Source organism: Heterodontus francisci, chromosome 15 (assembly GCF_036365525.1).
Source record: "Heterodontus francisci isolate sHetFra1 chromosome 15, sHetFra1.hap1, whole genome shotgun sequence".
NCBI classification, from domain to species: Eukaryota; Metazoa; Chordata; class Chondrichthyes; order Heterodontiformes; family Heterodontidae; genus Heterodontus; species Heterodontus francisci.
In genome coordinates, this window is record NC_090385.1 from 84057244 (window position 1) to 84072699 (window position 15456).

Consider the following 15456-nt stretch of genomic DNA (forward strand, 5'->3'; position numbering starts at 1 on the left):
GGCATGTTCTACAAAATTGTCTCACATCCTTTGTAAGATCTGGCCAGTAATAATGTTGGCTTATGCGTGATTTGGTCTTCCGGATTCCCCTATGTTCTGCAAAAGGAATGTCGTGTGATGACCTTAATAATCCTTGTCGATATTTAGATGGTACCACTATCTGTTCAATAACTGTCCAGTCTTCACTGGCAGGTCTATGAGGCGGTCTCCATTTCCTCCTCAAAACACCGTTTGCAATGTAATAGCCTTCCAGAACTCCTTTCACCTCAGCTTCTGACAGAGCCGTCTGTGCTATTTGGTATATCTCTGGATCAGCTTGCTGTACTGCAATGATAGGTGATCTGTTAAACATCTCATTTGGATTATCTAAATCCCCAAATAAGGTTTCAGATACTTGGCTATCTATTTGTGGTGCCCCTTTTACCTCCAACAATGGATCCTGTTTAGTCATTGCTCGGGTGACTACACATGCAGAAACTATTCCTGGAACTTATTCCTGTAATTGCTCCGTTTCCTTAATTTCACTTGTTTCTTCTGTAACTGTAGGAGAAATTAATACTTTTGATCCAGCCAAATCATTTCCTCGGAGTAGATCAATTCCCTTTACTGGTAAACTGTGGACCTACAGTTACTATCCCAGATATTAAGTCACTCTCTAGGTGTACTTTATACAAAAGTACGGGTATATTGTCCCCGACAATTCCATTAGCTAAAACTTTAGCATTCAAGGCGCTCTCTGGTGGAAACGTTATATCTTTTCCCAGCATGAGTGTTTGGGTTGCTCCTGTGCTCCTGAGTATAATGATAGGTTTTCCTGCCTCACTTAAGGATACAAAGTTACTCTCCCCTTTGACAAAAATTCATTATAACGCTCAGGTATTTTATTATTAACCTCTACATTCCTTTTAGTTTTTGTATGTCGTTAAAGCTATAGGCTGGTCTGCTATACTCTCAGTCAGAGTCTTTTCCTCTGCATTAACTTTGCATACCCCAACAAGTCCTATGGGTTTACCTTGCAATTTCCAGCACTCTGAACGAATATGACCTGTTTTGTTGCAATGATAACACGTTGGCTTGCGAACCTCACTTCTACCCTCAGCACCTTCTTTTCTGACCTGAGGGGGTGATCCTGGGGCATTCCCAACTGTTCCTTCTTGTCCCCAGCTACTTGCCTTCCTTTCACTCTCCCACTTTCTATCCATCTTGGGTTTATGGAGGTGGCGAACAAAATAGTTTGGCTTATTCACAAGCTCAAAATCATCAGCAATTTCTGCTGCTTGCCTCACTTTCAAAACTTTCAGGTTATCTATATGAGTTCTCACTACTGAAGGAATGGAGTTTTTAAACTCTTCTAAGAGAATCAATTCTCGAAGTTTCTCATATCTGGTTTCTATCTTTAATGCCCATATCCAACGGTCAAAATTAATTTGCTTCACCCTCTCAAATTCTAAGTATGTCTGCCCAGCCAATCTCCATAAGTTCCTAAACTTCTGAGGTAACTTCAGGGACTAACTCATAGGCAGCGAGAGTAGCCTTTTTTGCCATCTCATAATCTGCAGAAGCCTCTTCAGGAAGCATGGCATTAGCTTCATGAGCTCTGCCTACCAACCTACCAGTGTCCAACTTTCTTTCGGCCATTTTATCTGTTTGGCTATTTTTTCAAAAGATATGAAAAATGCCTCCATGTCCCTTTCCTCAAACTTAGGAAGAGCCTCTATAAATTTAAATGACTTTTCGCTGGGTCCTGAGATAAATTCAGATTCTTCCTGACCCGAATTTTCCCTGGATTTAAGACTGCCCTTTTGTCTTAGTTCCATTTCTTTTAACTTAAATTCCCTTTCTTCTCTTTCACTGTCTCTCTGAAATGATCTCTCTTTCTCCCTTTCCTCCAATTCAAGTTTTCTTATTGCTATTGCTTTTTCTTTTTCCCTTTCCTCTTTTTCCAATTCAAGTTTTCTTAATTCTTTTCCAGTCTCAAGTTTTTTAATTTCTACCTGAATCCTAGACAATACCACTTCATCACTCTAAGACCTACTACCTTCTTGTTCTTCATATTGTCCTTCATCATCATCATCATCAACAGCAGCAGCAGCTTCTTTCAATACTTTCTGATGTTTGGCTATTATATCAATTAGCTCCACTTTTTTGGCACCTAATTTCAATTCCAACCCCAATTTCACTGCCAATTCTTTTCATTTGTTCTTGGTTAAAGTTATCAAGTCACTCAGGGAAACAATCTGCTTTCCCAAAAACTCTGCTGCAAACGCTAATGCCATTACAATGGTATGGCCTGTATCTTATTATACAAGAGACCTGGTTCTTTTATTTCTTTGTAATTGGTGTTAGATTTAGATCCCAACAATTGAGTTTCCAATTGATATGATCCCAAATGCAAGAGAAATTAAATACGATGCCAGATGCAAGACCCCAATTTAAATATGTTATCCCAGAGACAAGTAATTAATATGATTCCAAATGCGAACCCTCCAAATTAGTCTGATTCTGATCCCAGACACAAGCGCTTAATTAAATATGATTCAATCCTGGACGAGCCCCCAATTTAATATGTTACGACCGGCCGCTCAAGTCAAAGCCCCCAATCAAAAGATATGATTCTGATTGTGGTGGGAGAAACACACTGTTGATTCAGTCCCACCCCTCCACAGATCGCCTAAGATATCATTTTATACTTTCCAAATTAAAGAAAAACCCAGCCAAGCTGTACCATCTATTAACCCCCAAATGAAGCGAACCAAACCAGTTGTCTTTAGATTAACAAATTAACTGTTTAATTAGAAAAACTAAATTCTTAAACACCGCTAAGATATAAACAACATTTAAAATTGAAATATTAGTGTCCTTGCAGATTTACGCTCCTGCCGAAGTAAAATTTTCCAATGTGAAACAGTCTGAGGTTGCTTGAAGTTCTCTCAGCCATCCGATGGGGGTGGGGGGAAGGTTCTTCAACAGTAGACAGTCCATAGTCTAGTTTAGCAGTTGAAATTATGCTTTTCTTCTCCAGCAATGAATTCAGCAATTAACAACTTGCAAACTCTTTTTAATGAATTTATTTGGCTTTAGAATTTTTGAGGGATAAAAGATTGTCACAGTCTAACTTCCCTTCCTTCAGTTTAACTTATCAGAGATCTCTGTTCCATTCATGCTGGTCCAGCTGTCTGTCTGTGTCTGCCAACTGTCTCTCAAAAGCCTGACTTTGACTCAGTCCCTGCAGCTTGCTGTTTTAAAGTGGTACCAATCCTTTTCCAGCCTTAAAGACATACCACATATTTCCTGGAAAAGAAAAAAACACTTTAGGATCATAAAAGGTGGTACAGAGGGAAGTTCACCTGATGGCATCAGTCGTCAACAGCCTTGCAAAATTGGGAAAAAGTTCCATATTCACAAAGTTGGATGCATAAGGCGGGTTCTGGCAATTACCTTTAGATGAGGAGTCTAAACTGTTAACCGCTTTTATCATGCCCTTTGGCAGATTCTGCTTCAACAGATTGCCTTTCGGTATCGTTGGCACCAGAGATATTCCAGCCGACAATGTCAACAATCCTAGAAGGGTTGGATAGAATCATCTGCCACATGGATGATGTTCTGATTCATGGAGCAAACCAAGAAGAGCACAACACAAGGGTAAAAGCAGCATTACATAGATTACAGGAGGCAGGGCTCACATTAACTGACAAGTGCGCATTCTCACAGTTGACTGTGAGGTTCCTTGGTCACACACTGGTTAGCACCGCAGCCTCACAGCTCCAGCGACCCGGGTTCAGTTCTGGGTCCTGCCTGTGCAGAGTTTGCAAGTTCTCCCTGTGATCACATGGGTTTCCTCCCACCGCCAAAGACTTGCAGGTTGATAGGTAAATTGGCCATTGTAAATTGCCCCTAGTGTAGGTAGGAGGTAGGAGAATTGTGGGGATGTGGTAGGAAATATGGGGTTAATGTAGGATTAGTATAAATGGGTGGTTGATGGTCGGCACAGACTCGGTGGGCTGAAGGGCCTGTTTCAGTGCTGTATCTCTCCATGTCTCTATGACTCTATAATTGATGGGTCTGAAATTACGATAAATTCCCAGAAGATGAAGGCAATAAATAATTTCCCAGAGCCAAGGAATGGAACAGATCTATAGTGATTTATGGGTATGGTTAACCAGGTAGGGAAATCTCTGACAAATCTAGCAACTATTAACGAGCCTCTACAACTGCTAAAGAACAGCAGTGCCTGGTGCTGGGGAGACGGACAGAAAGATTCTTTTGAGAAGATCAAAGAAATGTTGACTTCACCGGACATTTTGGCACATTATGATCTAGAACTAGAGACCATTATTGCAGCAGGTGCATCGTCAACAGGATTAGGTGCTGCCCTGTTCCAGGTTCAAAAAGATGGACAATGCAGGCCAGTGCATTTTGCCTCTTGTTCGCTGTCAGAGACAGAACGAAGGTACACAGTGATTGAAAAGGAAGTATTAGCAGCAATGTGGTCATGCGAAAAAATTTTGGACCTCAAGGTCAAGATCGAAACTGACCACAAGCCACTAGAAATGTTGCTTAATTCCAAGGAGTTAACAAAATTACCCCCAAAGGTACAGAGATTGCGACTACGACTAATGAGGTATGACACAACAACTGAATATGTCCCAGGGAAAAAGCAGGTGACAGCTGACGCACTATCGAGAGCATCAAGGGATTTACCTGAACTGGGAGATGTCTCATTTTTGGAGGAAGTGGAAGTCTTTGCTTTAGCGATAACCCAAGATTTGCCGGCAACTGCTCAAAGATTATGCCAAATTCGAAACCTACAGAAAGAGGACGAAGTCTGCGAAAAAGTAAGACAGTTCTGCCAAGAAGGTTGGCCAGAATATATGCTGAATAACCCAATCCTGCAAAAGTATTATGAGCAAAGAAGCCCTCTTACTATTGTCAACGACTTACTAGTCTGCGACGAAAGACTAGTTATTCCTAGTGCTTTCCGATTAGACATCCTAAAGAAACTAGACCAAGGGCACTTAGGAATCACCAAGTGTAGAGCAAAGAACTAGGAACTTGGTATGGTGGCTGGGGATTTCCAAGGAGATTGAAGACATGATCTCCAATTGTATTACATGTGCTACTACCAGACAGGACTCCAGAGAGCCACGGATGTTGACTTTGTTTTCGTCCGGGCCAGGGGAGTGCCTAGGAATGGACCTGTTTGAATTGTCGTGGATTATTACTTTAGATGGGTTGAAGTCAAACCAATACATGGCCAGAGTTCTGAAGCCGTGATAAAGTCACTGAAAGAGGTTTTCGCCACACATGGCATTCCAGTACTAGTGATCTTTGATAATGGTCCACAATTTGCAAATTAGACATTCCAGCAGTTCGTAGTAACGTTTGGGTTTGTCCATGTTATGAATTCACTGAGGTACCTCCAGGACAATGGAGAAGTGGAGAGAAGCATTTGAACCATGAAAATGCTACTGAAGAAGAACGAGGATTTTCAGCTAGCACTGTTAAATTACCGATCAACGCCACTCCAGAAGGGGCGCCATGTGAGTTGCTAATGGGTAGGAGGTTGAGGACACAATTACCCACACTCCCAAGAACTCTTCAGCCACGAGTCGGTGCCGACGACCGGGAAAGGGTAAGGGAGAGTGAAAAGAATAAAAGGTCATCTAAAACAGAGAATCATGATAGGCGTTACAGAGCAAAGAATCAAACAGACCAACGACCTGGAGATTTGGTTTGGATTAAAGACCAGGGCTGATATGGGGGAAGTGATAGAGAAATCTCCATATCTTCGGTCCTACAGAGTTCAGACAGACCAAGTATGGATAAGGAGAAATAGAAAATCTTCAGTACTGTCACATCTGAATAAAGAATTGAAAAAAGATCAAAAGAATCAGCTGCCAGAGAGAGCTGATGAGCTGGTGACACAACCAACAACAGATCACCCACACGACAGTGAAGACAGAGAACATGAGTCTTCCGATAGTTCCACTCACACACAGGAAAGTGAGGGAGAAGAACTGAAAGACCCAATACCCCAAACAAATGAAAGAAGAACATGATATTGCAGAGTCATGATAACCCTATAGAGTTACAGACCTGATGAATGAAGTCAAAGAATTGGGGGGAGATGTACATAAGTGGTTGCTGGATAGATTACGTATATAGACCATAAGCATCTCACAGGATGTGATGTCACGGGTCTATACCTCATGCTAAGTGTTCATGTAGATACCCTGATAAGAAGAACCCTGAAAATAAACTGTTAATTTGGCCCAGAGACTGTTTTCCTTATTCAATTCAAATAGCACATTGACAAGATAGTACAAAATCTTGTTACTAGGAGTTGGAGAAACATGATTTTGCAGCACAGAACTGCTTAGAATTTGCTTCTAAAGATCTTTTATTAATATTACTCAGAAGTCCTAAAGAAGGCTTGTGTCAGCAATAGAAAAATTCAGACTGATATTGAGGGAGGAGGGGGAGAAAGTGTCTGAGGCTGGAGTTTAGATACATTGTTGGGGTAGAATCCGGTTAGTGTTAAACCTCAGCTTAAAATGCCATTCTGATGTCTTTCAAAGACTGTAAACATTTCCTAGTGCTGATATTCCTCAACTTAGTGACTACAAATTCAACCCTCATTTCCCCTTTCAAAAATGAAAGAAGTTAGGAAAGGACTTAACAATTTCCCAGTTAAAAAATGTACTCCAAATACACACACATAAGGCTGGATTTTACAGGCCCCGCCCCCTAGGACGGGATCAGAGATGGGGGGCACAGAGTATCGCAATGGGTGGCGGGAATGTGGGTGGGGGGGGGGGGTGCGGTGGTGGGCCGGAGAGCCCATCGCCTCCCCGTCTCCCAGGGATGTACCCAGGGCGGGATAGGCTGATGATGGACCTCCTGCCCAGAGGCCAACTGAGGTCCTTAAGTGATCTATTAACAGCCAATTAGGGGTCTTTTCCCGCTGCCACTGGCACCTTACAAACAGCAGGGTGGCCTCCTCCACGTGAGGAGCATGTCTTGTAAAATGAGGCACCCTCCTTGTGGGCTTGGGGAGGTTTTCCTCCTCCATGGGCAGTTTGTGGCCCATGGAGGACCCACAATGGGAACCAATTCACCCTCCAGGACCCTCCTCCCCTGGACCGCAAGACCACCCCCAGCTCCCCCTCACCGGGATCTTGCAGAATGGCCCAGGTGACCCCGCCTCACCTAGCTCAGGTCCGGGGTTCCACTGCTGGGCCTGGGTCCGAGAACTCTGCAGTACCGACAGTGACCATTGCTCCCGGTGGCACTGCCAATACTGCTGAGCTGCAGGCCCTCTGACTGGCTGACAGCTCATGGAGGCGGGATACCCGTCTATAAAGGCACGAGGATTCTGCCTCCTGAAACTTACATTTAAAAATACTGGAGGATTACTCGGGGGACGGGGGGGTGGGGGGGGGCACAAAAATGCAGAGGCGGGGCTCCCCCCATCTTTTCGGCCTGGTGTCGGTAGCCCCGCCTCCTACAAAAAATTCAGCCCATAGTAAAATCTCATTTGAACTAGTTGATGCAGTGTTCAGTGAAGTATGTGAACAGGAGAAATAATTAACATTTATTTGACATGTATCAGATGCATGAATATTATAACATAGGCTATATAATTTACCATATTTGACAAGTCTAACACAATCCAACAAAATTTCATGTTTGTGTATAATCTGATCAGTTTTGGATTAGAACATTTCCAGGGTACCCAATCATATATTTTATCTGTGTGGCACAGTGGCGCAGTGGTTAGCACCACAGCCTCACAGCTCCAGCAACCCAGGTTCAATTCCAGGTACTGTCTGTGTGGAGTTTGCAAGTTCTCCCTGTGTCTGCATGGGTTTCCTCCAGGTGCTCCAGTTTCCTCCCACATGCCAAAGACTTGCAGGTTGATAGGTAAATTGGCCATTATAAATTGCCCCTAGTATAGGTAGGTGGTAGGGAAATATAGGGACAGGTGGGGATGTGGTAGGAACATGGAATTAGTGTAGGATTAGTATAAATGGGTGGTTGATGGTTGGCACAGACTCAGTGGGCCAAAGGGCCTGTTTCAGTGCTGTATCTCTAAACTTATCGCATTCTTTTCTTTATATTTGTCAGCAGCAATGAAATTTATTTTGAAAGGAAAAAAAAACATGCTTTATCATGTCTCTCAGATACATCCTAAACTGCTTCACATACAATGAATGAACTATTTTGAAGCACAGTCACTGTTGCTGTGTAGGCAAATGCAGGAGCCATTTTGTACACCGCAAGTTCCCACAAACAGCAATGAGTTGAATGATCAGTTTAATCTGGTTTTGGTAGCGTGAGTAAGGGAAGAATATTGGACTGACACTGTGGAATTCCTTCCTTTTTTGAATACTACTGTGGGATCTTTAACATTAATCTCTCAGTGTCATCTTAGCAATCTCTCAGTGTCATCTTAGAACATATCCTAAGTCTTGGAGTGGGGTGAGAATACAACCAACTAAGCCAAGTTGCTACAAGTTTAGGGTCTTGCCTTAGATTGTCTCCCAGATACAGTGCTAGTCATTCCCATAAGTGGGCTGAGCATTAGGAGAGTGCACGTATTGTTAAATATTTAGCTTTCTGGCGGTGTTATAACCAAGCGATAGTTACAGGGGATTCAATTGTAAGGGGAATAGATAGGCATTTCTGTGGCCGCAAAAGAGACTCCAGGATGGTATGTTGCCTCCCTGGTGCTCAGGTCAAAGATGTCTCAGAGGGGTTACGGGACATTCTGAAGGGGGAGGGTGAACAACCAGTGGTCGTGGTACACATTGGTACAAACGACGTAGGTAAAAAAAAATGAGGTCCTAAAAGCAGAATATAGGGAGCTAGGAAGTAAGTTGAAAAGTAGGACCTCAAAGGTAGTGATCTCAGGATTACTAGCAGTGCCACGTGCTAGTCAGAGTAGAAATAGCAGGATATATTGGATGAATACATGGCTAAAGAGATGGTGTGAAGGGGAGGGTTTTAGATTCCTGGGACATTGGGACCAGTTCTGGGGGAGATGGGACCAATACAAACTGGACGGTTTACACCTGGGCAAGACCGGGACTGATGCCCTAGGGGGAGTATTTGCTAGAGTGGTTGGGGAGGGTTTAAACTAAAATGGCAGGGGGATGGGAACCTTTGCAAGGAGTCAGAGAAGGGGGGATCAAAGAAAAGAACAAAAGACAGTAAGGGGAATAAGAAAAGTGATAGGCAGAGAAATCAAGGGCCAGAATCAAACAGGGCCACAGTGAAAAATAGTGGGAAGGGGACAAGTAATGTTAAAAAGACAAGCCTTAAGGCTTTGTGCCTAAATAGGCAGAGCATTCGCAATAAAGTGGATGAATTAATCGCACAAATAGATGTAAACAGGTATGATATAGTCAGGATTACGCAGACATGGCTGCAAGGTGACCAGGGATGGGAAATGAACATCCAAGCGTATTCAGTATTTAGGAAGGACAGACAAAAAGCAAAAGGTGGTGGAGTTGCATTGCTGGTTAAAGAAGAAATTAAAGCAATAGTGAGGAAAGATATTAGCTCTGACGATGTAGAATCTGTATGGGTAGAGCTGAGAAACACTAAGGGGCAAAAAATGTTAGTGGGGGTTGTATATAGACCCCCAAACTGTAGTGGTGATGTTGGGAATGGCATTAACAGGAAATTAGAGATGCATGCAACAAAGGAATATCTGTAATTATGGGTGACTTTAATCTGCATATAGATTGGGCAAATCAAATTAGTCACAATACCGTGTGGAGGAATTCTTGGAGTGTATACGGGATGGTTTTCTGGACCAATACATTGAGGAACCAACTAGAGAACAGGCCATCCTAGACTGGGTATTGTGTAATGAGAGAGGAATAATTGATACTCTAGTGTTGCGAGACTCCTGGGGATGAGCGACCATAATATGATGGAATTCTTCATCAAGATGGAGAGTGATGTAGTTGATTCTGAGACTAGGGTTCTGAATCTTAGTAAACTATGAAGGTATGAGGCGCAAGTTGTCTATGATGGATTGGGAACCGTTGCTTAAAGGGATGATGGTGGATAGGCAATGGCAAACAGTTAAAGAGCACATGGATGAACTGCGACAATTGTTTATCCCTGTCTGGTGCAAAAGTAAAACGGGAAAGGTAGCCAAACCATGCCTTACAAGGGAAATTAGAGATAACATTAAATCCAAGAAGAGGCATATAAATTCACCAGAAAAAAAACAACAGACCTGAGGATTGGGAGCAGTTTAGAATTCAGCAAAAGGGGACCAAGGGATTGATTAAGAAGGGGAAAATACAGTTTGAGAGCAAGCTTGCGGGGAACATAAAAACTGACTGTAAAAGTTTCTATAGGTATGTGAAGAGAAAAAGATTGGTCAAGACAAATGTAGATCCCTCACAGTCAGAAACAGGGGAATTTATTATGGGGAACAAAGAAGTGGCTGACCAAATAAATGCATACTTTGGTTCTGTCTTCACAAAGGAGGACACAAATATCATACCAGAAATGTTGGGGAACACAGGGCTTAGTGAGAGGGAGGAACTGAAGGAAATCAGTATTAGTAGAGAAATGGTGTTGGGGAAATTGATGGGATTGAAGGCTGATAAATCCCCAGGGTTTGATGGTATGCATCCCAGGGTACTTAAGGAAGTGGCCCTAGAAATAGTGGATGCATTGGTGGTCATCTTCCAAGATTCTATAGACTCTGGAACAGTTCCTACAGATTAGAGGGTAGCTAATGTAACCCCACTATTTAAAAAGGGAGGTAGAGAGAAAGCAGAGAATTATAGACCAGTCAGCCTGATGTTGGTTTTGGGGAAAATTCTAGAGTCCATTATCAAAGATTTTATAGCAGAGCACTTGGAGAGCAGTTGTAGAATCGGGCAGAGTCAGCATGGATTTACGAACGGAAAATCATGCTTGACAAATCTACTAGAATTCTTCGAGGATGTAACTGGTAGAATTGATGAAGGGGAGCCAGTGGATGTGGTTTATTTGGACTTTCAGAAGGCTTTCAGCAAAGAAACCATGCATTTCTCTCATTCATTTCCATTCATTCACCAGTCTTGAAGCTCATTAAGATGGTCTGATCTGGGGGCGCCAGGGTTGCTTTAATTTCCCCCTTTTCTTTCTCCAGGAGAGTTCGTGCGGGAGCGGGGGTTGGTGAATGGTGCGGGTCTATCCTGTACTCTCTGATTCATGCAAAGACTTTTGGCTTCAGGGGATGGGTGCTTCCCATTTCCTCTGACTATGGAGGAGGAGCCTCTGTAACTCTCCCCTTTGTTCTCGGGACACTGCTACCTGCAAGTATTTGTTCCAACTTTTTGGGCGGCACAGTAGCGCAGTGGTTAGCACCGCAGCCTCACAGCTCTAGTGACCCAGGTTCAGTTCTGGGTACTGCCTGTGTGGAGTTTGCAAGTTCTTCCTGTGACTGCGTGGGTTTCTACCAGGTTCTCCTGTTTCCTCCCACAGCCAAGGACTTGCAGGTTGATAGGTAAATTGGCCATTGTAAATTGCCCCTAGTGTAGGTAGGTAGGAGAATTGTGGGGATGTGAGAGGGAATATGGGATTAATGTAGGATTAGTATAAATGGGTGGCACAGACTCGGTGGTCTGAAGGGCCTGTTTCAGTGCTGTATTTCTCTATAAATCTATTAACTGCATTTTCCAGTGCCCCTTCAACTAGGTGAGGCATCACCCTCATGGTTTCTCTGTCCCCTAGAGGTCTCACTTTGTCCCTGCAGGTTCCTGTAACTGCTGTCAGCAACTCTGGTGGGGTGCTTCTAGAGTCTGCATTTATATAAGAGGATGTGGGTTCTAACTTTTCACATTCTTCTGGGTTGGTTGACCGTGTGGTAGGGTTTTCATCTGGGAGTCTTCCTGGACTTCCTTTAACCTGCCTTCTGGGATACTTTTTCCCCTTCTCTTTGTAAACTTTTGCTAGCTGTGTGCCTGTCTGTCCCCTTTTGTTCTTGGCGGGGGTCACTTACAGTTCACCAGCCCTCTGCTGGAGGGTCCTCCTAACACCAGTACAGGACTTAGGGGTGCTGGTTTCACTGTAGATTGGGGTTTCCCCTCAACTTGGCACACGTGGCAAGTCCTGCAGTACTCCACCACATCCTCATGGAGTTCTGGGCAGTCAAACTGCTGCTTTACGCGGGTTTTGGTCTTTCGTACACTGGCATGTACAGCTACTGTAGTCTCGTGGGCCCTTCTTAATATTTTTCCCCATACCTTTATGGCACCACTAACTGGCAAACTACTGTTCACTCCTTGCCCTCAGGTCTGTGAGGAGAACTCCATCAGCACCTCATTCTTTAAATAGTAGCAGTCAGGGACTCCCGCTGCTTCACTTTCAGACTGGGCAGCCTGTGCTAACCCTCACAATACTGGGTCGGCTCACTGAGCCTCACAGAGGGAAAATGCATTTAATTCATTCCCTGGATCTCCTAACTTTCCAAAGAAAGTCTTGGACAGGCAGACCTCATGGTCATTTGCCTGCAGTGTCAATGCAGTCTCCTTTAGGGGAGCTGGTTCGATCATGGCCTGACCCACTACACATTCAGGGACTCTGCAGGAGACCGTCTCCTTCCACCACCCTGTCTCTCTGACCTCCTGTGGCCTTTCTTTCACTACTGGGGCGGGGGGGGGCTACCACCTTCACCCCTGCCAGATCATTACCAAGGAGCAGGTCAACCCCATCCACAGGCAAACTAGGGACAATCCCTACAGTCGCCGGTCCTGAAACTAGGTCACACTCCAGGTGCACCTGTTGTACAGGCATAGATATACACTGCCCTCCAATACCATTCACCACAATTTTGGTGTTTACTGAACTCTCTGGGGGAAAGGTCAGGCCTTTTTCCAGTAAAAGGGATCTGGTGGCCCCTGTGTCCCTGAGAATCACTCTTGCCCCACTTGAGGGATATGGGATTACTTTCCCTTCAGATACAATATCCTGATAACCGTCAGGAATCCTATTAACTTTTCCTACACTGGCCGTAGTAAGCTTCCTGGGTTGCACCCTGACTGCAGTTAAAGCCACAGCCTGTTCAGTGTTTTCCATCAGACCCTCGTCTTCACTGAGCAGGTGACCCCTGATTAACCCTACTGGTTTCCCCTTTAATTTCCAGCAGTCAGCTTTTAAATGCCCTGCTTTGTTATAATGGAAGCACACAGGTCTCCGGGTCTCACTCTTGCTCACAGCACCTTCCTTATTGGCTGGAGGAGGGCCCTTTCTGTCTCCTGCTTTCATTTCTCTTTCAGGACTGCCTGGACTTCTGTCACCTTCCCACCCTTTGTCCCTTTTGGACTTGTGGGGGTGATCAGGAAAGCTTTTCCCCTGGAAGACCGACTGATGTTTTAATGATAATTCATCGGCCAGAACGGCTGCTTGCTGGGCTCCCTGAATCTGCTGTTCCTCGACATGAATTTTTATTGAGAATGGGAGAGAGTTTTTAAATTCCTCGAACAGGATTACTTCTCTGAGTGTCTCGTAGCTGAGCTGTATTTTTAAAGCCCTCAGCCACTGGTCAAAAGTCAGCTGCTTACTTCTTTCAAACTCCAGATAGGTTTTATTGGCTTGCTTTTTGAGGGTTCTAAAGGTCTGGCGGTAGGCTTCAGGTACTCATTCATATGCCCCGAGGATAGCAGTTTTGGTCAGTTCATAGTTTGATGAACTCTCCTCTGGCAATGAGGAATAGACTTCATGGGCTTTTCCAGACAGTTGGCTTTGCAGTAAAAGAGACCAGGTCTCAGCTGGCCATTTTAACTGCCTTGCCATTTTCTCGAAAGACACGAAAAATGCTTCCACATCTTTCTCATTGAATTTGGGAATCAATTGGGTGAGTTTTAGCAATCTTGTACCCAAGCCTGAATTCTGATCCTCCATATTGGCCATGCTTTCACTCGGGTTACTCTGTCGTTCCCTAGCTAACTCAAGCAGCGTCAGCTCTCGCTCCTCAGATTCTTTCCGGAATAGCCTCTCTCTCTCTCTCCTCTTTCTCTCTTTCCTTCTCCTGTCTTTAGAACATAGAACATAGAACAGTACAGCACAGTACAGGCCCTTCGGCCCACAATGTTGTGCCGAACCTTTAACCTACTCTAAGATCAAACTAACTACCTACCCTTCATTCTACTATCATCCATGTACCTATCCAAGAGTTGCTTAAATGCCCCTAATGTATCTGCTTCTACTACCACCGCTGGCAGCGCATTCCACGCACCCACCACTCTCTGTGTAAAGAACCTACCTCTGACATCTCCCCGAAACCTTCCTCCAATCACCTTAAAATTATGCCCCCTGGTGATAGCCCTTTCCACCCTGGAAAAAAGTCTCTGACTATCCACTCTATCTATGCCTCTCATCATCTTGTACCCCTCTATCAAGTCACCTCTCATCCTTCTTCGCTCCAATGAGAAAAGCCCTAGCTCCCTCAATCTTTCTTCGTAGGACATGCCCTCCAGTCCAGGCAGCATCCTGGTAAATCTCCTCTGCACCCTCTCTAAAGCTTCCACATCCTTCCTATAATGAGGCGACCAGAACTGAACACAATATTCCAAGTGTGGTCGAACCAGGGCCTTATAGAGCTGCAGCATAACCTCGCGGCTCTTAAACTCAATCCCCCTGTTAATGAAAGCCAACACACCATCCACCTTCTTAACAACCCTATCAACTTGGGTGGCAACTTTGAGCGATCTATGGACATGGACCCCAAGATCCCTCTGTTCCTCCACACTACCAAGAATCCTGTCTTTAAGCCTGTATTCCGCATTCAAATTCGACCTTCCAAAATGAATCACTTCACACTTTTCCAGGTTGAACTCCATCTGCCACTTCTCAGCCCAGCTCTGCATCCTGTCAATGTCCCGTTGCAACCTACAACAGCCTTCCACACTATCCACAACTCCAGCAACCTTTGTGTCATCGGCAAACTTGCTAACCCAGCCTTCCACTTCCTCATCCAAGTCATTTATAAAAATCACAAAGAGCAGAGGTCCCAGAACAGATCCTTGTGGAACACCACTGGTCACCGAGCTCCATGCTGAATACTTTCCATCTACTACCACCCTCTGACTTCTATGGGCCAGCCAATTTTGTATCCAGACAGCCAACTTTCCCTGAATCCCATGCCTCCTTACTTTCTGAATGAGCCTACCATGTGGAACCTTATCAAACGCCTTGCTAAAATCCATATACACCACATACACTGCTCTTCCTTCATCAATGTGTTTTGTTCCATCTTCAAAGAATTCAATAAGGCTTGTGAGGCATGACCTGCCGCTCACAAAGCCATGCTGACTGTCTCTAATCAAACCATGCTTTTCCAAATAATCATAAATCCTGTCTCTCAGAATCCTCTCCAATAATTTGCCCACTACCGACGTAAGACTGACTGGTCTATAATTCCCAGGGTTATCCCTATTCCCTTTC

General features: G+C 44.3%; 1 long non-coding RNA gene across 2 annotated transcripts in view; it reads right to left on the reverse strand.

Annotated features, from left to right (window-relative positions):
* Window positions 1-2819: 2819 nt before the first annotated feature.
* Window positions 2820-15456, reverse strand: part of LOC137377760 (uncharacterized) — a 90160-nt gene continuing 77523 nt past the window's right edge. The window contains exons 3-4 of one of the 2 annotated variants that reach the window (XR_010976481.1): window positions 3439-3603; window positions 2820-3291 (exon numbers count right to left, since the gene is read on the reverse strand). This is a non-coding gene — a long non-coding RNA (uncharacterized lncRNA). The remainder of the gene's footprint in view (window positions 3292-3438; window positions 3604-15456) is intronic. The other variant, XR_010976480.1, reaches the window with a different exon arrangement.